Source organism: Quercus lobata, chromosome 2 (assembly GCF_001633185.2).
Source record: "Quercus lobata isolate SW786 chromosome 2, ValleyOak3.0 Primary Assembly, whole genome shotgun sequence".
NCBI lineage: Eukaryota > Viridiplantae > Streptophyta > Magnoliopsida > Fagales > Fagaceae > Quercus > Quercus lobata.
In genome coordinates, this window is record NC_044905.1 from 74,605,531 (window position 1) to 74,633,371 (window position 27,841).

The 27,841-nt window shown below is 35.2% G+C and overlaps 1 protein-coding gene and 1 pseudogene across 8 annotated transcripts in view; both read right to left on the reverse strand.

Annotated features, from left to right (window-relative positions):
* Positions 1 to 5,557, reverse strand: part of LOC115976585 (callose synthase 3-like) — a 93,694-nt gene extending 88,137 nt beyond the window's left edge. For 7 of the 8 annotated variants that reach the window (XM_031097938.1, XM_031097941.1, XM_031097946.1 and 4 more), the window contains exons 1-2: positions 5,198 to 5,436; positions 4,776 to 4,862 (exon numbers count right to left, since the gene is read on the reverse strand). The gene's annotated coding sequence lies outside the window, so the exon portion shown is untranslated. Of the gene's footprint in view, positions 1 to 4,775; positions 4,863 to 5,197; positions 5,437 to 5,535 lie in introns of those variants that run through there. The other variant, XM_031097939.1, reaches the window with a different exon arrangement.
* A 2,908-nt stretch (positions 5,558 to 8,465) lies between these two features.
* LOC115970531 lies at positions 8,466 to 27,082 on the reverse strand (annotated as a pseudogene).
* Between the last annotated feature and the right edge of the window lie 759 nt (positions 27,083 to 27,841).

Here is a 27,841-nt window from a genome sequence, read left to right on the forward strand (position 1 = left end):
TTGTGTTGTATTTTTGTATTGATTTGGTACTTTGGCGCTTTAGGATTTGATGATTTTGCTGGGTTTGAGAAAATGGTGATTTTGAAATTTTTAATTTTTGGATTTTAATTTTTGAGTTTGTGTTATTAGATCTGGGTTTGTGTTCTTGTTCAAGGCGTACTTAGATCTTCATTTATGCGATTTTTTATTTTTAATCCTGTTTTTAATTTTCTACCATTTAAGTCAAAAAAAAAATTTTGTTTTTAATTTTTTTTATTTAGTTAAAATTAATTTATTAATTTTTTTAATTTAAATGCAGATGTGGTATTTTTTAATGTTAAAATAAAATTTTTTATTATTATTTTAATAGTTCTGTTTGCCACGTAGGACGGAGCCGTTAGGGTACTAACGGAAATGACTAAAACGAGACGCGTTTTTCAGGATAGAGACTAAAAGTGGTGGAAAAAAAAAAGATAGGGACCAAAGTGGGAATCGTGTGAAAATGTAAGGACGAAAATGGGTTTTTCACCTTACATCTAATGTATATAGACCATTAGTATAATATAAAATAATGAATTTAATATAATTTTTTTTAATCTCAAATAAAATAAGATTACTATTTATAAAAACATTTATTATGGTTCTTTGGTGAATAACACTAACATATTAGGTAATTCTAAACAATGAACCTTCTTGAAGGATCCAACTAATTAAATTTTCCCAATTCACAGATGCACCACATCGTTTACCCACTCATTTTGTTTACTTAAATTTGTAATCTTTGCCTTTCTTCCAGGCTTTCTTACTAATATCCATAGAGCATGGGCATCAGGTATGCCAAATGTTAGAATATGCTAAAATTTTAGCACTTAGCACACCAAACACAAAAAAATATACCTCATCAGATGTTGTGAAACCCAATTATTTTTACAGCATGCTATAGTACCCTTCTACTAGTAAGAGGGTACTGTAGCATGTTGTAAAAATAAAAAACTATTTTTTTATACTCATCTCTCTCCTCTCTCCTCCCTCAATTCTTTTATCTTTCCTCTCTCTTCTCTCACACGACCACACAAACTTAAGCTCTTCCCCCTCTCTATTTTCTCTCTTCTATCTTCTCTCTTCTCCCTCTCTCTCACCATGGTTGTGGGTTTTTTTTTTTTTTTTGAGTCAACTATTGAGATTGGCGGCGATGGAGTTTGTTTTTACGATTAAGATGGCGGTTTTTGCCATTTAACACCATTTAAGGAACAATTTCGTTAGTTAGCAGGTTTCCAAAACTAGCATCTCAAGTTCAGTGTAAAAATCAGGCCTTAAACACTTGAATTCCAAGCAGATGTGGATATAATTATCCACGTGGAAGTTCCATAGAGCTGAAAGAAGAAGGCGTACAGACTACAAAGTGAAGAATGATTTGACAGAAGAAGAAGAACCCCAACAACCAAACCCATTTCTCAAAAACCCAAACCTTGAAAAAAAAAAAAAAAAAAAATACTCATTTCTCCATACCAAAATGGGCCAAATCAAAACACAACCCCACGGTAGTTTCGATCTCAACTCCAAAGCGGCTCTCTTAGCTTGGGTTTGATCTTGGCACTAGAGCAACTCTCTTAGCTTGGGCTTGTTGTTTCTCTCTGGGTTTGTTGTTTTTTATTTTGCAGTTTAGGATGAATGTTGTGCTTTAGGGAACTCAAGTCTTAACTTTAAGACTCGAGTTCCACATGTATAATTTCCCACATCAACTCTTACCAGCATATAGAACTAGAGTACCTTAGGCTCAAGTTTCTACAGTGAACTCAAGTCTAAGAGACTGGATATGCTAGTTTGCTAATATGTTTAAAAACATGCTTACTAACAAATATGTTTCAAAAATGGTATTACATGGCAAAATTCCCCTCAATTCGTGGTGGTTGGGGTTTTTTTTTTTTTTTTTTTTTTCGCAGTTCATATCGACGATAGTTGGGTTATTTTTGCAGTTGAGATCAGTTGGGTTTGTGATGTGGATTGTGGGGTGACGCACACCAGTGATGGCGGTCAGGTTGTGTTGCAGTGGTGGTGGTGGTCAGGTTTTGGGTATAGAAAGGCAGTGGTGGTCGGGTTGTGGTCCAATGGTGGTTCTTTAAATCTTTCTCTTTTCAATTCTCTTTGTTTTTTTTTTTTTTTTTTTTTTTTTTTGTGAAGATTTTACGGGTTTTGGTGATTTTTGGTTGTTTTTTATGTGTGATTTTGATCGGTTTTGAGATGATTTTGTTGCAAATTTTGTTGGATTTTGGTTTTGGTCATGGTGGCCGGTAGTTATGGGTTATGAAATTATTGTTTTACTGGTTTTATGGATTGTGAGATCAAATGTAGAGAGAAGCGAGGTAAAATGAAGAATATCTTAAGCGAAAACATCATTTTGATCCCTACATTTTGGAGTAACAGTCAATTTGGTCCCTACATTTAGGTAGCAGTCAATTTGATCCCTGTTATTTTCAACTTGTAGTCAATTTAGTCCCTATCGTTAGATCACTAACGGAAAATGCTTACATGACAAACGGTGTGTATTGTTGGCACTATTAAAGCTTACATGGCAACTAAAATAATAACAAAATATTTTTTTATTGACATTAAAAAATGCCACATCAGCATTTGAATTAAAAAAATTAATTTTCAATTTTAAATAAATAAAAAATAATGATAATAAAAAACAAAAAAAATACATTAATTCAGATCCATAACAATCTTCAACATGAACAAGAACATGAACCCAAAAATATAAATCCTAAATCAATCTCCACAAATCAAAACCCATATTAACCTCCACAACACACAGTCAATCATCTTTCACATTGTCAAAGATGAGGAAAAAAAAAAAAAAAAACTTCATATTCTATTCATCAAAAGCCACCATCGTGAATCACAAACCAACCCAATATCCATCCATTCACCAAATCAAGATACACCAAAATCACATTGCTACATTCCACAGTTCTAAAAATTCTAAGGATGACAAAGCAATCTGCAAATCCCTAAAATTACAAAAGTTCAAAAAAATAATTCCAAGGTAACTATTTGAGCTACCTAAGGGAACAGTGGGAGCTGATTCACAGAGCACCAAGCACAAAAAAAAATAATAATAACTGGGGTGGGAGCTGATTCACAGAGCGCAGGGACAAAAAAAAAAAAAAAAAAAAAAACTGGGGTTTGTTGAGGTTGATTTGGAGGAATTGATTTTGCTTTGAATTTTCTATGTTCAATGTTTTTGTTCATGTTCAAGATCCGTGTGTTCCATATCTAAATTCTTTTTCTTTTTTTTAAAATGATCAAATTAATTTTTTTTATTTGGATGCCGAAGTGGCATTTTTTAATGTCAATAAAAAATATTTTATTATTATTTTAGTTGCCACATAAGTTTCAAGAGTGCCAAAACACACACAGTTTGTCATGACTCATGTAAGCATTTTTCATAAATGATTTAATGGTAGAAATCAAATTGACTACAAAGTGAAAATAACAGGAACCAAATCAACTGCTATTAAAATGCAGGGAACAAATTGACTGTAATCCCAAAATGTAGAAACCAATATGGTATTTTCGCCAATATTTTAATATGATGGATATATTATTTTAATGCGTTAAATCTTAAAATAGAACATGTAATGAAAGTTGTATTGTAAAGCAGTGGGTTAAAATAGATAATGGGTTTTAGAATTTGAAAATGGCATTTGGCCTATAACAATGGAAAATAATGCTCTTAGAGCATCTCTAATAAGCTCTCTAAACATAAAATACTCTATTATAGAAAATAAACCCACAAAATGACTCCAACAGACTTTCTATACCTGAAATTTTTTTCCTCATAAACAATACTGTTCACTCTTCAAATTTTTTTTTCTATTATTATTATTATAATGATAAAGTATTGAATATAAAAATGTTGAAAGGTGTGTAGTTGTTAAAAAAAGAATAAATAATGAATAATAAATAATATTTAAACAAGATAGAGAATCTGTTGAAAAGTGTATTAGTGTATTTAAAAAAGTAAATAGCTAAAAAAATAAAAGTCATTATTTATTTTTCAAACAGTACAAAAATTTGTTTAATTTGCTGAAAATGCTCTTACAAAATTTGCATCACATAATGCATAATAGAAAAATGTATAAATTTTAGAGCAATAAAGCTTCAAAATCACTCAGATGCGTAAAGTACTTAGAAGGCGTGTAGTTGTTAAAAAAAAAGAATAAATAATGAATGAAGAAATAATATTTAAATGAGATAGAAAGTCTGTTACAAAATGTATTAGTGTATTTGAAAAAATGAGTAGCTAAAAAGAGTAAAAATCACTATTTATTTTTCAAACAATACAAAAATTTACCTAATCAGTTGAAAATGCTCTTAAAAAATTTGCATCACATAATGCGTAATAGAAAAATGTATAAATTTTAGAGTGATAAAGCTTCAAAATCACTCAGATGCGTAAATTTACAAGTTTACTTCAATAGCTACACTATCCCTATTCATTTTGTATTTAATTTTTTTAACTGTATCTCAAGAACGAAAATGAATGAATGAATGAATGAAGGAGGAAAGTAGATGGTTGTTGTTGTGCAAAGAAAGAGAAACCATTTATAAAATCAAGAAAATTGATATTTTTTAATTTATAAAATCATAAAAAATTGATATTTTAATAAAATATAGTCTAAAATAGATAATCTTGGTGGAGTTTTGAAATATGTTTTCAAAAAATATTTTGAAAATTGATAATATAAGATAGAAAAAAAGAAAAAAAAGAAAGGGTAAATCAATGCTCTTACCGTGGGTCTCTCTACTTCTCTTCTTCTTCCTTTCACAAGTGAAATCGTCTCTGGTTCATCTTACCCCTCTGTATTTTTTCACCTTCACTGTTCACGCACACATACATATTAGCGAGGTCTGAGAGTGAGAGAGACAGAGAGACAGAGAGCTTGGTTCTGACCAGAGAAAAACGATGCTATACGGGAAGGAAAAAATAAAAACTTAAGGATACCGTTCCGCTCCGGCCGGAATGGCCGGAAAATATCGTGCCGGGAAGCAAACCGGAACAGTAACCCCTTTTCCACCTCGGGTAAAATTTCGGAACATTTCGGGTGTTTCGGGTCTTTTGGCAAATTCTGGCCGAAATTCAAGATCGGCCGGTATGAATTTTAAGGGAAAAATAATAATAATAAAAAAGGAAAAACGATATGCACATACGAACCTGTACAGCTGCATCTTAAAAAACCACCATCAGCGGTGAGTTTGATCTGGCAGTGATGAGTTGTTTTGAGGGAACTTAGAGTGAGAACTGAGATGTGGAAAAGAAATACTAAGAAGAGAGAGCAATGGAAACCACAGAAGTTAAAGATGGAGATGATAATTATAGAGAGAAGTGGAAGAGTGACAATTGACACAACGTGGGGAGAAAACACAACCAGAAAATAAGTTAGAAAGATACATAAATGCGAAGGAAGTGAAAGTGTGAAACGGCTAGGTGGCAAAGACTAAAGAGAAAAGGAAAAAAGAATAATAAAATAAGAAAAATTTTGGAATTTGGACCTGCAGTTCGCTCTCGGGCAGTGTGCTAGACAAATTTTTATAGGGTCACTGACAACCTTTCCATTCATTTGACAAGGGCGTTAGTGTGCGTTTGTCATGGCGGTAGGCGTGCGTGTTTTGTATTTTTTTTTTCGCGGTCTGTACTGTTTACGGAGAAAAAAAACGCAACTATCCTTCTAAAACTAGGTACCAACCCTTTTAAAACTAGGTACAACGCTATTATTTATAATTTAAAAATTATTTTATTTCTTTTTTTTAGTAATAAATTTTTAATTTTTAATAATAAATAATATTTAAAAAGACCTTTAATATTGGAGTTTAAAATTTTACCTTTTGTGTATTTAGAGCAATCCATCAACTCTTGCAAAATATAAAAAATAGTTCCTTTTATACATTTTTTACATTAGTGGATGTAAAATTATGCATAAATGCACAAGTGCTACAATAAGAGCAACCGCATCAATATGTTTAAAAGATTTCCTATATTTTATATAAAAAACTTATTTTTTCTATTTTACACCATCATTTTTACAAAATACTTACATCAATTTGTCTATTATACACACTTTTTTTACTAAAATAATATTTTTCCTCATTTTTTATTATTTTTCACCTACCCCCACCTAACCCATAAAGTATCTTACTCTCACTTTCTCCTATCCCACAAAGTCTCCACCCCTCTCTCATCCCTCAAAGTCTTTGCATCTTTTTTTTTTTTTTTAGACAGTTCGAAAGCTACAAGGAAGAAAGAAGATGATAATGATGAAGACGAAGATGATTGAAACATAAGGAAATTCCTCATCTCTCTCCTTAAAAATTTACCTTTTGTGTACTTATAGCAACCCTATAACATCCCAACCTAACTTTATAATTAAAATATGCATTTGAATGGTTAATTATTATTTCAAGCCACTTTCTTTTTATAATTAATAGAAGAGAATTTAATAAATATATTATTATATAATGTCATTGAATAAGAATTGTAAAGATTATAAATAATTGAAATGGCTATTTGTATTATAAATATATATTTAGTATATGCAAAATTATATTAAGTGGTTTAAGTTATTAAATATATAGTTGGTGTTTTAATTAAGCATGACGCATGAGATAATATAGTAGAAATTTCACCCACATGCAACCAATTGAAATTCAACGCATGTAAAGCCAAAGTGTCTTGCATATTGACAAACCCCAAAGACCAAGACTTGGCCAGGCGGCCAGCCATGCAATAAGCAAGTTCCACTTAGTTTCTTCTTTGACTTTTCTCAAGCAACTAGAACATCCAAGAAACTCTCTTCCTCTCATTTTCCATAGGTCCATGCAAATCTGAATTTCTCACCTCACTTTGCTCTTTTTTTCTCTTAAGGAAAGAGTTAGGAGCTTTCTTGAATCCCTTTTGTTAAACTCACGGGTCCACACATCAAAGAAAGATAAGCCTTCATCTTATCTCTCTTTGACTCTTTCAAAGCAACTACAACAATCAAGAACTCTCTCCCTCTTTCATACCCACGGTCCAACATTAAAAGAAATAAAAACTCTCGACTCTTCTCTCCCTCTCACACTTACGGGTCCAACAGCAACAAGAGTTTATTTCAAATCTTCTCAAGCTCTTGTTTCCAACTTGAAATTAGAGTGATTCTAGCTCTTATCACTCCAAGAATCTGTGTCTACAAAGAAGCTATTGTTCATTTTAAACTTAGGTGATGGTTAAATGATTTTGTATATGGGTTGGATTCTAGAGATTATTGATTAATTCAAATTGAATCATTGTTATGCTTGCATGTGCTCCTAAATGATAGACTAAGATAAAATCTGTTTTGGGTAAGTATTAAAAAGAGTAAAATAACTAGATAAACTTTATGAAATTACTAATTGAGGTGCTGAATGTGTAGTTGATTCAATAATTGAAGCTTGTTAAAAGTTAGTTCATGAACTTGCTAAGAGTTACACTCATTGATTAACCTGTTTGGTTATTATAAATCCTGTATTTTTCTAGGACAGCTATGGGTAAAAGGTTTATTAGATATTATTATATAATATGTCTACTATGTGTGTATTAAATTTCATATAAAAATACCATCGTTTGATAATTATTTGTGAATTTACAAGAAAATGTTGCAAAGCTATCACTGTGACAAATTCAATATTTACACATGATAAATTATGTAGTAAATTTTATACAGTGAATTAGGATGCTAAGAGTAGTTCTTATAAATGCTAAAACACATATGATTGTAATAGAAGTGGTCTCATAGCATTTGGATTAATATAAAAATAATTGTTTAATTTCTAAGTTGCATGAAATTCTATCGGGACAGATTCGAGTATGTTGTCTTGTATGATTTTTAGTAAATTATGGTTTTATACTTTGACTTTGAAATTGATATGATATTTACTAAACATCTAGAAGAGTTTCTCTATAAAATTGAAAGAAGTTTGGATGTGAATTGATAGCCCATTTATATTTTATAAGTGAAGTATATGCTGCTGGAATAAAACAATGAACAGTAAGGGATATGCCTAACTTTGAGGATTTAATTCTAAAGTTAGGGTGAATGTTTTAAACTCTAAATTAATATGCTTATCATTTAGTAGGTCTACATCATGGATAAATTTTGTATAACTTAGTTCAAGGTTTAGTACTCAAAAGAGGAGTTCTAAACCATTCTACTGCTTTTTCATGTTGCGGTCTTGTTCAATGTGTTTTATGTTGCCATATGAGTGTATATGGTGGCCCCCAATTCATTTAAGCATGTCCTATTTAGTACTAGGGGTAAAGCACAGGCAACCACATGTTCCTAAAGTCAGGAAAGCAGTGATGATGGAAGGGAAACTTCTGCCAGCTCAAATCAATCTATACTAAATCAAAAAAGGTTCTGAAATTTAATATAGATACAAACACACAATGATATCCTACAAGATCATCTTCAGTAGACAATAACAGCTATATTGTTTATCTTAAAAACTGAGAAAGTAACACTAACCTCAACAACTCGACCACTGTCCAGTACTATGATTCTGTCAGCAGCTTCAATTGTAGAGAGCCTGTAAACGGTTGTTCACTATAATGCAAACTGTCTCATAATTAAAAATTCTAGATGAAAAAACAAGAGGAAAAAAAATTGCCTATGTGCTATGACAATGACAGTTCTTTTTGCTTTGATATCATTTCTCATTGCATGAATAACCCCCTAAAAAATACTGACATCAGAAACAGTGAGCTAACATTTAAATTAAGATGTTTTTGATTTTTTTTTTTTTTTTTTTTTTATAACTTATTAGGGATATTGAAACTTGAAAGAACTTTCCTTAACATAATGCTCACTTTCGGAATCTAGAGCACTGGTGGCTTCATCAAGGATCAGAATAGCAGTGTCTCTAAGAATAGCCCTAGCAATAGCGATTCGCTGCTTCTGTCCCCCGCTGAGTAAATTATCATCAACAATGGTTTCATAACCATTAGGTAGTGATGAGATGAACTCGTGAGCATAGGCCTATTTCGCAGCCCATTCTATATCCTTCTGTTCAACATGTCTAAAGCAACCATATCTAATATTTGACTTGATGTCCATATGAAAGAGATGAGGTTCCTGTCTGAAACAAAGATTTAGATTATCACTGAAAAGCCGTCTTCACTCTTCAGTCTGTGGTTTAGTTTATGTGGTCTAACCTGTCCAACAAATCCAACTTTTTCTCTCAACCACTTGATATCCAACTCTCTCAGTGGGAAACCATCAATATAAATCTGCAATTCAGAGCACTTTTTCACAAGATCCATCAATCATAATTACTAATACCTGTAAAAACTTTCTTCTTGGGAAGCAATACCCCAACATTAAAAGAAATTTGTAGCTAGATTTGGCAGTCCAAAGCTCATCTCTAAATTTCATATACAAAAAGGATATGAAGGACAAAAAGAGGATGCAATCATGCAACCTAGATTCTAACTTTAAGAAAACCTCATCACACTCTAACATCTAGATACAAATACCCCCATCATACTGCATTCTTGTTTCCATTACAAAAGGAAATCAAGAAGAACAAGAATCAGGCATATTTTCAAATGGTCCTAAAGGTTTTCAAAATTATAACCATCAAGAGTTTCTGTCAAAATTTTGATTGATATGCCTTCAAGTGACAAATGAAAAGTCATTCAGAATCAAACCAGACTCATTGTTTCAAGTCAATTCCTAATGGGTTGCCTTTCTAGTAAGAAAAATAAAAGTCTTGTCATATTTGGTAGTCCAAAAATGAACTATATTATTTGCTACATTCTGAGTTCATAATATACAGGTTTTATTTTTAAGGTTGGCGCATTGCAATGTGCTAATTGGGGTTTAGAAATGCAAAACCCAGAAATATACATGTCCAGGACTAATTTACGTGCAGCAATCATTGGTAAGGAGTTGTTTATAGGGTGTAGTATGTTCTATTGTCCCAAGAAAAAAAAAAGATTTGGAAACACATTGAAACATTTAGTAATAGGTCAAAAATCCTTGGTTCATTTAATATAATTATTGATTTTATTTTAAGATGCTATTGATAAAAATATATATATTTATTTCAAGATGCTAACATGAGATGCAAGGTAATTGTAACTTACCTGACCATTACTTGGCTCATAGAGACGAAGCAAAAGATTTACTAACGTACTTTTTCCACCGCCACTTATGCCAACCTTGGAAAAGTTTAAATGTACAGAATCTTCTTAAATCCTTGCACCAGCATCATAATGAGGAACGGTATTAAATAAGGAGATAAATTTCTTACAATTGCAACCACTTCATTTGCTTTCACAGAGAAGTTTACATGTTTTAGAATGGGCACCTGTTTAATGTCACTAAGTAGTGAGTACCTTTTTTTTTTTTGGATAAGTAATGTAAGAAATTTTATTAAGAAAAACCAACTAAGTACATTGGAAGTGTACTACAGTGGCACAAATCAAGAATACAGATTACAATGATCAATAAGATCGAGGAGAGAAAAACAAGAATAGGAAGGCAAAACTAAACTCCACTCAAGGAGAGTACGGAAAAAGAAAAATTTAATGTCAAGAATAAACCGTTCGCATTCCTCAAAGCATCTAGCATTCCGCTCCCGCCATAAGCACCAAAACAAACAATGTGGCACAAATCTCCATAAACCTATATTTTGATGTCTACCAAACTTTCCTTGCCAAGAAGCTAACAACTCACTTACTTTATATGACATAACCCAATATATACCAAACAAACAAAAAACCATAGACCACAACTCATATGCTATAGGACAATGAAGAAGAAGATGATCCACCAATTCCCCACGCCTTTTACACATAAAGCACCACTCTAACACTGCAATATGCCTCTTCCAAAAATTATTCGTAGTTAAGATCTTACCTAAGGCAACAGTCCAAGAAAAGAATGCTATTCTAGGAGGAACCTTTGATTGCCACACCATTTTCCAAGGAAAATCAATGACAGAAGGAGATAAAGAATAATAGAAGCCTTGAACCTCAAAACCTCTCCTCATTGCTGGCTTTTAGCGAAATTTGTCATCACCAACACCCCGCACATTTGTGGAATAAAGCACCACCCAAAAAAGATCAAATGATTTTGACTCCCAATCTTGTGGTGGACAACGAAATTGAAGGTACCAATGAAGCCTCTCATTAGAGAAACGCATAACCTCCGACACAAAAACTCCCTTGTCTGACTAATACTATACAATTCGGGAAATGCTTCCTTAAGAGAACAATCCCTACACCATATATTCCTCCCAGAACTTTATCCTAGTACCATCACCCACATCAAGCCAAAGAAATTTAGAAAAGTCCAGTCAACCACTTCAAATGGATTTCCACACACTAACACCATAGGTCCCTAACACTGGTTTGGTACACCAACCACCCACTTCATCCCCATATTTAGCCTTAATGACCTTCCTCCAAAGGGCATCTCTCTCCGTTCCATATCTCCACAACCATTTGCCTAACAAAGCAGAATTAAATCTTCTCAGCCGTAGAATCCCTAAACCACCATTCTGCACAGGCATACAAATCTTAAGCCCATTCCACCAGAGGAACCTTAGGAGTGTCAATACCACTCCAAAGAAAGTCTCTCTATATTTTCTCCATACGATTAGCCACCTTTACTGGAATAGGAAGGAGAGAAAGGAAATAAGTAGGACAAAGTACTCTTAAAATGGGTTACTTTGCCCTCCTTAGATAAATACAACCTCTTCCACCCAGCTAGACATTGCTCCATCTTCTCCAAAATAGGGTTCCAAATTGTCTCCTCTTTATGGGAAGCATCCAACGGAAGGCCCAAATATTTCAAAGGAAGTGAAGACTGTTGACAACCCAAAATCTCCACTAATTTCGTCATATTAGGCACGTTACCAATTGGTACCAATTCTAACTTCAACAAATTAATTTTTAACCCTAACACCACTTTAAATCTGGCCAGAATCCCACGCAAAGCAGCTAAATGATGTGAGTCAACATCACAAAAAATTAAGTGTATCATCTGCAAATAAGAGATGGGACACTGTTAGCAACGTACCAGCTAAATTACCTACTAAGAAGCCCAAAAATTGTCCCAATATAGCAATTGCATCCAACATACGACTCAAAGCCTCCATGACAATATCAAAAAGGAGTGGAGATAATGAATCCCCTTGACGAACACCCCTAGTGCTTCCAAAAAAATCAACTGGAGTACCATTGATTAGAATAGAAAATTTGATAGTTGATATACACCACATAATCCACCTGCTCCATTTTTTTGAGAAACCACACCGCTTAAGCAAATACATAAGAAAATTCCAATTCACATGATCATAAGCTTTCTCAACATCCAACTTGCAAATAACCCCAAGCACCCTGTCTTCATCCTACTGTCTATGCATTCAAATGCAATTAAAACAGAATCCAAAATCTGACGACCTTTAACAAAGGCATTTTGAGAATTCGAGATAAGTCTATGCGCCACCCTTTGCAAATAATTGGCCAAAAACTTAGATATAATCTTATACATCCGTCCCACCAAACTAATAGGACAAAATTCCTTCACTTCCACAGCATCAGATTTCTTGGGAATGAGGGCAAGGAAAGAAACATAAGACTCCTTTCAAACACAGCTTGCTCATGGAAATCATGAAGGCAACCATGATATCTGATTTCAGAATGTTCCAGCAAGATTAAAAAAAAGAAAAAGCCATGGAGAAACCATCTAGACCTGGTGACTTATCACCACTGAACCCACTAACCACCCCAAACACTTCATCATCTTCAAAAGGTCTATCCAACCACAAAGCATCTTCCTCAAAAATTCTTCCAAACTCCACATCATCCAAAACAGGGCGATGAGCCTCATTTTCAAAGTACAGCCTTCTATAAAAATGAGTAATATATTCTACAATGGATCCCTAGTCAAAAGACATCACCTTATCCACTATAAGCTTATCAATAGAATTAAACTATCTATGAGAGTTGGCCGTACAATAGAAGAATTTTGTGTTCCTATCACCTTCTTTAATACTAACAACTCTTGATTCTGCCTCCAACAAATTTCTTCCAATTGCGTAATTTTTTCCAACTCTTTGCTAATCCTTTCCTTATCCCGCTTTTCCTCTACCGTAAGAACACGACTTTCCTCAACAGTCTCCAACCCCCAAAGATCACTCTACAACTTCTTCCCTTTTTCTTCTAGATTACCAAACTCCTCCACATTCCATCTCTTGAAATCAACCTTTAGAGCCTTCAATTTATTTGCTAAAACAAAACTAGAAGCTCCATAAAAATGATAAGACTCCCACCAAGATTGTATCCTTTCTACAAAACCCTTATCCTTTAATCACATATTCTCAAACCTTAAAGGCCTCCTTCCTCTATGAAAATTACCTCCTTCTAGAAGAATCGGCAAATGGTCCGATAACAACCTAGACAACCACTTTTGACAAACAAAAGGAAACTTAACCTCCCAGATTGGTGTTACAAGAAATCTATCCAACTTCAACCTTGAAACAACCTCACGACAATTTGACCAAGTGAAACTCCCCCCTTTAAATCAATCAAATTGTGTTCAGAGATAAAATCAGAGAACTAATGCGTAGCCTGAGTAAAAAAGACAAAGCCCAAACATTTAGAGGGAAATCGCACAACATTAAAATCTCCTCCCACACACCAAGGTACATTCCACCAACTGCACAAACCAGATAGCTCCTCCCATAATAACCTTCTGTCCCTGTCATAATTGGGCCCATAAACTCCAATAAATGCCCATTCAAATTGATCAACCACATTTTTAAACCTACAAGAAATCGGAAAATGACTCACTGCTTTCTCCACAATCTCCACCACCCTACTATCCCACATCACAAATACCCCTCCAGAAGCACCTTCAGAACCTAAATAAACTCAATCCACATGCTGACCACCCCACAAACTACAAATAATTCCTCTAGTTATAAGCTCCAATTTAGTTTCCTAGAGAAACAATATCTACCCTCCAATTCCTAATCAAATTTCTGACCTAGAGCCTTTTTTTCCTGCTCATTCAAACCCCTAACATTCCATGAAAGAATTTTTAGATGCATTGATGCACCATAACAGCCTGATCCCTACTAACCCGTCTTCCTCTAGCTAAGTCAGTTTCACCACTCCAGGTACTCGCCAAATTTTAAGTTCCCGGTGACCTTCTGCCCACCTTGACCTTTTTCTTTTGTGAACCTTCTTCCTGCAACTTCTTTTTTCTCCTATCTTTCTAAAGCTAAGAACAAACCCATGACCTGCTCTTCAAAGCCCTCCAATGAAGTCCCCACAGATTTCTTGAATGCTTTGATCCTATTGATCACCCAAAGAGATAATTGACTGCTATCAATTTTTTCCGAACACCCAACCTCCATTGGGTTCCTCTCAAACACCTCCACAAGCTTACTCTCAAACATCACAAGATTTTCAGTTGCCAATGGAGCCACAACCAACGGCTCACCAGTACATTCAAAGGGAAAAATACCCTCGTTAGATTTCCATACCTGACACTCCAAACCCATATCAGCAGAAGCAAAATTCACTGCACCATCCCACTAATCAGCCCAACTAGTAATTTGCCCATCACCAAGAAAAAAATCTATGCCTGGAACATTTCCACCCTTTGAATCTGAGTAATCCAACAATGTCTCCAGAGACCTGTATAGAGAAAGTAGAACTGCTATTTGGCTCCCATCACGAAGCTGAAGCACTCAATCTTTAGAATTTTCCCCATACTTTTCCCAAATCACCAACAAAGTCCCTAATTGATGGGCATTAGTTATGTAACCCATCATCGAAAACATGGTCAAGCAGCTCCGAACTTTGAGTTGATGTTACCAAAACAAGCTCACCCTCCTCCAAATCTAACCCCAACAATATCGTATGGCGTGAAAAGTGTAAAGAAGCCACATCCTTCACAAACGGACCAAAAGAAATCAGAACAGCCTCGCTAACACTTGCTTGAAGAAAGCCCGAAGAAGAATCTCCAACAGTAAGAGAGACCGGAGCTGAAACTTTAGTTGCAAGCTGCGTTAGAGTGATACATGAGACACTCGGTTGGGTTGGAGCTTGTGGCGGGCCGAAATAAACACAATTAATTTATAGAGATGGGATGCCAATCAACCTTGTATACCCTTCAAACAACTTTATAAATTGATCTTGCAATGAATATTCTTGAACCACAATATTCTTAGTCTCTTTTTCCTCTGCTTTTTTCTTGAACCCCTTTCTTGTAGGGATCCCTTTCTTTTATATAGTCATCCAGATTGCATCCCAGCATTCCACTTGGATGGCTAAGGCTTTTTCCTCAAATACTTGTCCCATCAAGGCCTTACTAGAAGGTTACTCTGTTAGATTGTGAGCTGTGATGACACTATTCAGGGGTCACTCAACCATTAATGCAGTTAGTAAAGTGAGTGCAGAGCATTGAATGCAAAGGTAATGGATGTTTTACCTGTACCCTTCCTTCACCTACTCAATGACAAACCTTCCTTCCATTCCTCAGTCACGTGTCTGATGGTCTTCATGGCCAAACCTTAGCCCTTCCAGGAATGTACCCGTATCCTTTGGTTCCTTGGGCATGCCAGTCGTCTTGGGTTTTGTGATTGTGTTATCATGTTTGCTCCAAGGCTTCCTTGACAAAACCTTCCAAGGTGTGCCCCTTTTGTCTTGAACTCTGCCCACATATTCTTGTCCTCAGTTTACATGCTCTTGTACTCAGTTTCCCATCCTCCCACAGAGCTTTTTGGGGACACGCCTCTGGTCTTTTATCAGAGTTTAGTTGCTGGGTTTTGGGCTTAAGAGCAGGCCCATTCTGCTTCTCACCACTAGGCTTCCAAACAGCCAGATTGGGCTTCGGCCCAATGTCTTTAGGCAGTGAAGACAAATTGGACTTCAGCCCATTGTCTTTAGCCAGTACCGTAATAGCTGGCTTTGTCCCAGTAAGCTTAATAGAGTTTGAATCGACCTCACCATCTTTATGCACTACAAAGAACTATTGGTCGTTTACTTTTCTCCATACAAATTTTTGTACACAGGTAACATAAGAAAACATCAGGAACACAAAAAGGAAGATAAATCAAAGTCAGTTCAACCTAAAAAAGACGTACCGTAAACCTTGAAGGATAGTGAATAGTTACACTCACAAACTGAATATGTCCCATTACATTCTGCAACTTCACACCTGTAGACAGTGGGGCATATCCCATTACTAATAAGTATATTTAAACAAAATATTTTCTATTTATTTATTAATTTTTAGGGACAAGTTACACTTGTGCCCATTATGATGCTTGAACCCTTTAGTGATTCCTCTTGTAATTAATTTTCTGTTCTTTCCTTTTTCTTGCTTGTACTATTTGACTTCTTTGTACTCTTTTTGCATAAAGTAGTTTTTTTTATTATATAGACTTATCTTACTTATAAACAAAAAATGATGCTTGAACCCATGGCCTCACTCTCAATCCCATTATTATAGGAGGAGTCATTTGAATAGCTCATTGGCATATTTAAACAAAAAATTTTAACAGAAGGCATAACATATTGTAGGAATACAGAAAAATACAGATTTCTTAGTTGAGTTCATAGGTGAAAACAAATACTAAATTGCACTAAAAGCAAAATATCATGGTAGAACTATAATTTTTTTTTTAAAATTTGTAAGCTACATACACATGTAGTGGATCGTGAACCCTTGACCTCACCCTCCATCCCATTATTAGAGGAAAAGAAAGTGCCGGTTGAACTACAACTCATTTGCTTCTAGTTGAAATTGAAATTCACAAAATTTTGGCATATACTAAACTAAAGTACATTAGGAGTCACTATCTTATTCAATGTTTCTTCATAAGAGTCAAGCATTACCTAAAAGCAAAGACTGGTTCAATTATAAAAAATAATGTGAAAATGCAATACTTGTCAAAGCAATTTCAAGAAGACTCCTTAATTTGCACCATAGTGATAAGAGTATTTAATGTATAATTAATTTATAGACCTTGGTTTCTGGTGCATGTCAAACAAGGAACCTAAACAACATATATCATGATTAAGGATCATTAAATTTTTTTAAAAACATTACAATTCTACAGTAGACAGAGTGCTCGCCTTTTGATAAGAATTGGTCACTAGGCAAGAGATCTATTAACTGGAAGACCTTCTCACTTGCTCCAACGGACTGTAGTAATGATGATAAATTATCTGTGACCCTCCAAGTTGCATAAATTAACCACTCACAGTATAATACATACTTAGTAAGTTGTTCAGGCGACACCTGACCACTCAAAATTGACATTCCTCCTAACAGTAGCGCAATAACCTGTAAAATGTGGTATGACAAACATTGTGGAAGTCAAGTTACAAAATCTTCATTTCGATGGCAACTTCTACAATACATCCAGGAGTTTGGTTTGAGTCAGTGGTGTTCATCTTAGATGGTAACAATTGAAGATCTTTTGTTTTTGTGCAACACTTGAGTGGTACTCTCTCTCTTCAATTACTGAAAGGTTATTACTCATCCAAAATTATTTGAAACAGAAATATGTTTCAAATATTTTTTCAATGTATCAACAACAAATTCATGAAAGCACTCCGGAAAGATATGCATTTGTCAATCATGATGCCCTAGATCATGTACAAAAATTTAAAATGTATCAGTGTCTAGTTAAGCTCTAGGAGTATATGACTTAAAAATGTTTTGTACGGTAAAGTAAGAATTTGGAATATGTATGAGACTTGTGGTCGTGTTTGCAGTATGAGACCTTTAAAGCTTAAGGATGAGAAAATTATAGAACCTTAAGAGCATTCCCATCAGCTCTCTCATAAAAAATGTCATTTTGACACTCCAAAATCCTACTTTATCATACTCCAAAATCCTACTTTATCATTTTAGCACATCATTTTACAACATACCATTTATCAGATGTTCTATACTTCAATTCTATATATTAAAATAATATTTACTACACATTAAAATAATATATTAATTACTCCTTATCATCCTCATCCTCATCCTCATCGTCAACAATAACGGTACAACCCCACTGCCGCAACAACGGCCACCAACAACCACTACCGCAACAACACCAACAGCCACCACCGACACAAACTCACATCCACCAACGCCACCTCAAAAAATTAAAAATTAAAAATTAAAAAAAAAAAAAAAACAAAAACAAAAACACAACCAGAGAGATCGGCAAAAACCCACATTTACCAAACCAAACAAACCCACATCCCAAACCCACCACCGGCACAAACCCATATCCACATCCACCACCGGCACAAACTCACATCCACCAATGCCACCTTTTAAAAAAAAAAAAAAACCAACCAGAAAAAAAAAATCCATAACAACCTACCACATTCACAAACCTCAAAACCCATCCCAAATCATTGTTATCCTCCAATCCAATTTCTCAAACCAGATCCAATCCCCAAAATCAACCATAAACAATCCAAACAAATAAGGGGAATCGGATCTTAGTGAGATCGGGCAGATTTCGGCAACATCGGCGGAGGTGAAGCAAGTTGCTTGGCGAGCGGCATCGGCGGAGGCGAGCGGCGTTGGCGCCGGAGGAGATGCGAGCTGCTTGGTGAGTGGATGAGGTGAGCTGCTGGCGAGTGGAGGAGGTGAATCGGATCTTAGTGAGATCGAGCAGATTACGGCAGAGGCAAGTTGCTTGGAGCGGCATCAGCAGAGGCAAGTGGCGTTGGCGCCAGAGGAGAGGTGAGCTGCTTGGCGGATTGTGAGAGAGGCTGAGATAGAGAGAGAGAGAGAGGAGAGGGAAGGGCTGAGAGAAAAGTGAGGGAGGCGGACGAGAGAGAGAGAGAGAGAGAGAGAGAGAGAGAGAAAAGAAAAGGAGATAACATGATAGAGAGGAGAGAGAAAATCATTAAAAAATTAATTTTTGCATATAGCATTTCTGCCGTACCGTTCTATTTTTAGAACGGAACTGTTCATATGTGCCAAATGTTTTGGCATTTGGCACACCTCATAAGAGAGGATTTTTGGTGTTTGGTGTGCCAAATGCCAAATATTTGGCATTTGGCACACCTGATGAGAATGCTTAACGCTATATCCACAATCAAATGTTTTGGAAGACTTCTCCTTGCACATAAGATGCTAAAGGACATGGCATCACGGGTTCCAATAACCAAGGATGTGCTACTAAAAAAACAACAATTAGCTTGTAAGTTGTGAACAATTTAATCTGTCAGGTAATTGATTAGTATTTATTCCCCCCACCAAAAAAAAAAAGGGAAAAGTTTACCTCTGAACTGGTTTGCAAGAAAATTCCTCCAACCATTACGTGGCAATTGATAAACCCATTCATTTGTACTTTTAGTCACAGGACCTATTTAATGAACCTATTTAATGAGTCATGTGACTTGTTTAAATTATACAAATAGATAGTTTTATAAGTCACCATGAAATTGGTTGGGTGAAAACTTTGTTAACCCCCAACCACCCCCCACCCCCCCACCCCCAAAAAAAAAAAAAAAAAGGGCTCAGCATGAGGCTTAAGATGTACAAGGACTTTCACACAACAATCATGTCAGAAGAAGAAAAAAATGGAGTTGCGGCATTAGACATGAAAAAAGAGCTAGAGTCAGTAAAGACAAGTTACCATTTTCAGGGCTAAACACCCCACTGATCTCATTTATCACTCCACTATAATAAAATCATATAAATGAAACCAGCATTGTAGAAAGCTTCGGAGAAAACTAGCATTTTTTAAACCCAGAAGTGCCGGCTTTTATGAACTAAAAGTATGCCAAACCTGTGTTGAGCGATATAGGGAATTGAAACTTATATTCCACAATCCATAAGCCAAATTTCTCGAATGTTTACAGAAGCTAATTTGTCCAGCCATTGCTTGTACCTAACACCGTAAGGATGGATCACTTAACAGAATCATTGTCAAGCACATAAACAAATATGGGGGCTTTGAGTGTCAGACTCTGTGACTTGCTGCATAGTGAATCCACCAAAGACAATTACAAAAATGGACACTTGAGTAATTGACAGGAAATTAATGGTAAGAATCATTACCTTCCAAGTTCTTTCCTTTCAGTTCCATAAATCCGGACAGTTCGCATTAAAGAAAGTGTATCTTGTACAACCTACATTCAAAAAGGAAACAGAAATGAGCATACAAAAAGATTCTTCAAGTGTCAAATTTTTAAAAGCAAGATCAGTTTTTCTCCTATACTTTGTTAGCACCAGCAGTGAACTCTTGGATTAACTTTGCAGCTCTCTTTTGGTACCTATTAACCAGAGCAGGTTTGACAATGCCATTAAAAAATCAAGAGGCCAGTAAAAGACACCCTAATAAGCAGAAAGCAAAAGTTCTCAGTGCAGGAGGAAGCAATAAACATTGAAGTTTATGCATATATGCAATGTCCCAATCAAAGCCAAAATTTAGAATTAATAACCCTACAGTTGTTGATTCAGAGAAGATCCTCTATATAACAGAAGATGAAGATGTATTAAAGAATTTAGATGCATTTTTTCACATTACACAATAATTTATTTCTCTTCATCTAAATTGTTGAGGATATGAACAGACCAAAAAGAGATCTTGTAGCAAATAATAAGTGGGGAGAGCAACTTGATAGTTAACAATAAATTATTGTTGGATAAGGACAACTTGAATACACATAAAGATAGTCAATACACCACTTTCTTTCTTTATTTGGAAAAACAAACTCAATTTTTAAAAGACTAATGTGATATGCCTATCAAGTTTAGAGAAGGTACAGATGCTTACTGGCCATAAAACAGAAAAATCATAAATAGGATGAAGCATATCATCAATGCTGATAATGCAAGAGGCCAAGATAAAGTCATCAGGTTGATCAACGCACCTGTCCCCTAAACACAGAAATTTAACTATAATATTGACTCTACCACTGAAGGCCGGTTAAGGAGAAGAATAAAGTATTTGCTAAGAACTGCACCTGAAGAGCATTGCGTAACATTAGATGAACATCATTCCCAATAACATGAGACAGTTTTTGACAATCTGCCCCAAGCCTGCTCGTCAAATCACCAACTGCTTCTCTGTTGAAAAAGGATATATCCTATATCGAAGATACACCAAAATAGAGTACTCTATCGAATGAAAAAAAGATACTCACGACACCTCATATACATTACAATTCCAAACTAAAACACAAACCTGAAAAAGAATAGATGAATATAGAGTTTCCCTGAGACGCATAACCTACAATATGACATATGGAGGGCCAGATGATATCATATGCACTTTGCCAAAAACAAGTAGAATTTAAGCAACAATGGTAAAAAGAAAAACACATTGAATTATAACTTGCAAAATCGAAAGCTAAAAAAAGAAAATGAAGCCATATTAGTTAGCATTCATGAAGACATCAATAATTGCAAGCACATAAAAATGATTCGGTGGTTACAGACAGAAAATAAACAAGGCTAAAGCAAAAATAAAAACTATGAAACTAGTTGTGTCTTAAACATGTTCCCAACTTTCCCCCTCAAGGGACCAACTCAAGCTTGTTTACAGGTCAACCAGACAATAATAATTCCCCAACTTAATACTTTTGTTCTAAAAAATGCTAGTCTGTTTACAAATTGCCCTTGATAACATCATGAGATATCTAGGTGGAACTTCCACCAAAGAGTAATACTTAAACTTTCTCATATTTCTTATAATGACTTTTCAAATGTTAATTGGGCAGATGCTGACTCAGATAAAAAGTCTAATACATATTAAACTACATTGGAAGGAGATAATAACTCATAAGCCAACTGTGGCAGCTGGGACCAGGGTGGGACGAAGTATAGAGACATAACATGTTGCCTATCAGACAATGTAGTTCAGTATAAATGAACTGAAAGTTCTGACTTCAAATTAAAGGAGCTGCTTTGGAACTAGTTATCATGACATAAAGTTGATCATATACAAATTTGGATTTAATTCTCACTTTGTTAACAATTAGTAATGTGTATAAAATGTCACTTAACAGTTAATATGTTAAGCCAAAAATTCATTTCTGTATCAAAAAGTCAAAACTTCCTGCCAAAAGTAACAAATGAAACAAACCATTATGTCAATTAGTATGGCAATGACAGGAAAGGTATATGTCTCATAGCCTTGTTAAAGTCAAAACTATCACTTGGGGGGATTCTTAATAACTAAAATCTACGGACTCACCAAGACCATATTCGCAGTTGCAAAACAGCCACTCCGCAGGCCACTGAAAATTAAAAGAAACATAATTAACAACCAACAACCTCAATATAAGAAGTTATACATATAGCTCAAATTACAATTTCCTATGCCTTTTACATAAGATATGTTATCATAAACACTATACAAAATAACGAAATTATGTGGACATCATATGTTCCTTGGGCACTTTCATGATGGATTGCAACTTCAAAGCTAGTCAACTTGTTGGAGTGCATTTAAATTTTCCTCATTAAAATTTCATGTAACCACCACACCATGCAAATTCATCTATTAAATATAAGATTAAAATTAAGGAAGTGTCACAGTTTGCACATGGTGATAATCTCCATCCTTGCCTGTCCATTTCAATATAGTACATGAAAATTGAGAAACAGAGCACGACCTTGCGTACAGCCTCGATTACAAAGACAAACTAACCCTTAATTCCTAACTCCTAAGCGTACAAAAAGGAGTTTTTGTTGATCACACAATCAGTTCCCCATGCCAGACAATAGTTCTACCCCTATAATAATTATCAGAAATCATAGCATATAATTATGGATGACCAATTAAAGGTTAAGAGGGATAAAATTTTAAGGTCTAGATTTTTTAAAACTGACATTTTATCCATACATATAAAATTTCTGCTATAGAGGAGCCATGCACTCGACATCTATAAATCCACTACCAAGTGGCACACATGTATGAAATCAAATGGAACTTTATATTGACCATTTAGAAAGAACACATGGAGTTTAGAAATTTAATAAGAAGAATGTTTTATATTGATTCTGGTCAAATAATTCAAGAAGAAACAAAATATAAATATTGAATTTAGTTTTACAAAATTGCTTGCTGTCTGTCTAAACTTAAATGTTAACAAAATTTTACTATGTATGAACCAGCCTGCATATCCCCGATGTGACACACAAGATAAGTAAAAACTGCGAGTTCCTACAGAATACCACAGTTTCACCATTCTGTGCAGAAAATATTGACGCTGTCAATACACTTGGTATTGATATCTCTGAAAGCTGTAGCAGAGAAACATATGTTAGAAAGTGGCTGGAGATGGACATATAAAATCAAAGACAATGAATTCGCAAAGAGCCATACACACATACATGATTTCAAAAAAAAAAAAAAGAACTTTAAATGATTTGAAGAGGCTATAATGAATGTCAAAGCAGAGAGCTCAGAACAGCTAAACTAGTAACAAAACCAATTCTACTCCCAGTGCAAGCGTTTTCAAATATAAATTTTCAATACAAACAGTCCTTTGGACACACACACACAGCCAACAAAAATATTAAAAAAAAAACTGCCAAGGATTGTGTGTAGCACACTGAGTGTATACTAGATTAATTTGAGCTATATGATCAAGTACAGAGAGTGACTACTAATTAATCCTCTTCGGTATTGCATAAATATGGCTTGTGCATCCTAGTCATAACAATGTATCTGTGTCTAGATCTAATCCACTCTTATACCACATATACACCAATACAACTCATTAAATTATCACCTATGAAGCACGGGTGCGTTTCGGGACTCGGGTGCGGGTGCGGGACTCGGCAATTTTTGAAAAAGTAGGGTGCGGGTGCGGCGGGACTCGGCAATTAAAAAATTATTAAAAATATTTTTATTTATATTTTCTATATATTTTTACTATTAAAATATTCTTAAAAAACACATTAATATACTTGATTTACAAAACAAAGAAAGAATAAGGCAAGAAACGCATCTGAGGTCAGAATTTCGGCCTCTCCGGCGATTTTCACGGTCGATTTCGGCCTGTTTCAGCCGATTCCGGCTCGGTCGCCGGCCGATATTTACCGATATGGCCGATACGGACCGAGTCGGCCCGATTTTGGCCGCGTCGGCCCGAGTCGGGATCCGCCACGTGGCGCGACGCGGCACGACGCGAGACGGACGCGCGGTCTGCGACGTCCCTCCCGCGTCGCCGCGTCCCGCCACGTTGGACGCGGGTGCGTCGGCCTGGAAGCCGCGTTCATGCATCCTTAATTATCACCTACAAGATTCTTCACCTTTTCAATTATAGTGTTAACTATGTTTAGGAGTTTATAAAACGTATAATCTGTATATATATATATATATATATGTATAGCCAAAGCTCAGAGAAAATTCAATTAGATTTTAATTGGATTCTCAATTTTGCACCATGTATTCTATTTAATTTTTAATTTTGTGCCAAGTGAATTACTGAGTGTAAAAATTGAAAAGTCCAAATCCAATTAGATTCTAAATTGGATTTCAATTGGAGTCTAATTTTTCACCACGTGTCCATCTAATTTTTTAATTTTTGTGGCAAATGAATTATTAGGTGTAAAAATCAAAGTCTCTAAATCTAATTAAATTTTAAATCATATATATATATATATATATATATAATGAGAAACCATTACATATTTTAAAAATATATGGTTTAAAAGAAGTGTAAGCTAATACAATGTATAATTTGAACATCTTTTAAAAAAAATTATAATTTAAACCATATAATTGTGATTGTTTTTAATTGTACCCATGCATATGCACGGGGCTACACAGTAGTGGAATATAATAGGTAGATCATTAAAAAAAAATGGAATAGAATATTATGCATTTTCTCTACTATGTTTGATACTTACTAAAAAAAATGAAAAGAAATAAAAGAAATATCTAATTTTATGATTCGACCATTCACTTTTTATTTGTCATTTCTCCAAGAAGAAATGGAATATTCGTCAAATTTTTGTCCAAACTACAGAATTTTGGATACATTTGTCAAAATTCAAATTTCATCCCTGCACATTTAAAAGTGTAAATTTCCTACAATAATTTTGGAAATTAAAGTTTCTCAACTAATAATTAAAACACAATTTTGTCCCAAAACTTTCAAAGTCGTGTTGGTATTATCCTTAGAAGTCAAAGATGAGGCATGAAATTGACACAATTAATATAATTAGGCAATTAAATGTATGGTGGCAAAGCTGAAAGGAAAAAGCTCCATCTCCAAACCAATTTAAAAGGAAATTCCTTCAACCCATTACATGGCATTTAATAAAATCATCCACGTGTACATTTATCACATGATCTATTTAATAACTTGCTTTGAATAATACACCCAAATGGTTTTATAAGTCGCTGTGTAATGGTACCAGGAGATTCCTCAAAACTTTGTCCAAATTGAAATTATTCTATTGTTGGAGGCCCAATACAGTAATTTAGCCAACAATTTTTTTTTGTTTGGGAATCCATTCCATTTATTTCCTCCTTAGAGCATCCACAGCAGTTGTGGCATAATTTATGCCATTTTGCCATACCAAAGGCTTACTTTATTATTTTACCACATTATTTTACAACATCTCATTTATAAAATGTTTTATCATTCAATTCTATACATTAAAATAATATTTACTACACATTAAAATAATATTTACAACTCATCAAACATAATCAACAGCCACCACACTGCTGCCAACAACCAACAGCCACCACCACACAACCACCATCTTCATCCACAACCCAAAACACAATTCAAAACAAACCCATAGCCTACCAACACCAAATCGGAAGCCCTACCACCACCACCACCTCAACCACAAACCCCGACAAACCCACCGCCTCCACACCCACTTCCAAACCCAAAACCTTCATAATCCAAGTCAACCCAGACTCTAAACCCACCATCTTCATCGCTGTCGTTGTCATCGCCGTCATCCCAGACTCCGACCTCGTCATCGCTGTCATTGACACTGACATTGCTCCCAACCACAAAAGCTTCAACGACCAACACAACAGATCCATACCCACCCACCGCCGACCCATCCATCGGAATCCATAGCCTAGCCTATTCGAACCCACCCACCTCCATCAGAACCGAACCCAGCCAACATAATCTGAACCCACACATCACCGTCTAAACCCACCCATCAAACCACAGCCAAAAAAAGAAAAAAAAGAAAAAGAAAAACCATTGCTAGAGAGAGATCGGCGTGGAAGTGGTCGTCAGCGTCGACGTTGGCGTGGAAGAGCAGTGAGGGTTGGGGTTTGAGGGTGACGGAGAGATGAGAGAGAAAGAGGAATAAAAAACTAATAAAAGTATATGCCACATATGTCTGTACCGTGGCAAATTTGTGAAGATACTGTAGCATGTTGCAAATTTTATAAGATTTGAAACATTTGATAAAATGAGGTTTTTGATGTTTGGTGTGCCAAATGTGCCAAATATTTGGCATTTGGCACATTTAGTACGTCTAGTAAGGATGCCCTTAGAAGCACGGACACTAGTACGCGTAGTGACACAAGCAACTTTTAAAAAATTACTGTATAATATAAAATAGTCCGTACAACACTACTGTAACACGATTACGACACTCTAAATGAAGTGGTCCCACTTCCTAGATTTCCTCATCCCAAACAAGCTGTTATGAAACTCAAGCTAAAGCATTCAATACAAAAGAGAGAATAAGAACAGTAATAAATTAACAAAATGCACCGCAGCTATAACCAATGCGCCAAAACCAACAAAAATGGCCCATCTACCATCACCGGAAATCAATTCCCACATTCGCAGAAGAGCGAAGACCGCCATGATTGGCTTCGCCGGCGCCGACTTTGTTCTACTTTCTACATTGCCATCATCCTCGCCTAGACTCCACCAACTACCCCCAGGCAAAACCAAACCAACGCGGGTTTGGACTACCTCTCTGACTCTGAATTCGTTGTTCTTTGACGTTGAGAAGCGGATTTCGAAACGGCAGCGTTTTGGTGGTTTGGTGCTGAGAGTGAGGGATTTTATGGGAAATGGGAACTGGTTTTTGGTAATTGGGGAAGGAAAGGTGAGTGAGGGAAGGTTGGAGGGGGAGATAGCCATAGAAGTGTAAATTAGAAAAATGGTGAGGGTTGTCAGTGGCGACTCCAGGAAATTTTTTCAGGGTGTTCCTTAATAAGCATAAATTACACAATCTAATAAAAAGAAAATTTTATATATTGATAACAACAACAATCAAAAAATACACAAATACATAGAATTTACAATTGCCTTCTACGAGTTTTCATATTTTGAAATCGTTGCATAATAGTCTCATTATCAATGCTACAAGCTACATCTTTTTCAATATACACAACTAAGTAATCATTCATCCAGTGATCTCCCATTCGATTGCGCAGTTCATTCTTTACATATTTCATTGCTGAAAAACTTCTTTCTACTGTTGCAGTAGCAACTGGAAGAGTCAAAGCTAGCTTCACTAGCAAATAGACTAATGAATAAGTCTCGTGTTTTCTTGTACTCACTAACTTTTCAGCAAGTTCACTAACTCCTTGAAGCTCTAAAAAGAAGTCATTGCTGCGCATATCAAAAATATAATTCTGCAGTTGAGAGTCAAGTGCCAAAATATCTGTCCCAAGAAAATCAGAGGGATAGAACTTAGCTAGACGTATCAACTTTTCCTTATCGAAAGTCACAAATGAATTACTTGGATTCAAGCAAGCCATACAAAGTAGCAAATCGGTATTCGCCTCAGAAAAACGGTTGTTAAGCTCTTGAAGTTGCATATCTATGACTGTGTAGAATAGCTCA